Source organism: Aptenodytes forsteri, unplaced genomic scaffold, assembly GCF_000699145.1.
Source record: "Aptenodytes forsteri isolate BGI_AS27 unplaced genomic scaffold, ASM69914v1 Scaffold795, whole genome shotgun sequence".
Lineage (NCBI taxonomy): Eukaryota > Metazoa > Chordata > Aves > Sphenisciformes > Spheniscidae > Aptenodytes > Aptenodytes forsteri.
Genome location: NW_008794130.1, coordinates 3,480 through 3,755, shown reverse-complemented (window position 1 = coordinate 3,755; position 276 = coordinate 3,480).

Here is a 276-nt window from a genome sequence, read left to right as displayed (position 1 = left end):
GAGCTGCCTCCTGCGCCCGGGTGGGGGTTATAAATAGGGCTGTGCCCCACGCACAAGTGCTGAATCAAGAGCCCGAGCCAGGCCGCCCTATAAATAACTCCCCCGGGGTGGTAAACAGAGTCACGCTGGCGCGGGCCTGCCGGGGACTTTAACCTGTTGGTGGGTACGAGACGGGGACGGTCCCTGGGTGGGCACCCCGGGAGGGCAGAGGCTGGGGGCTGGGCTGGGACCCGGGTACCCCCCAACCCTGCAGGGCTCGGGCTGAGAAGAGGCCCG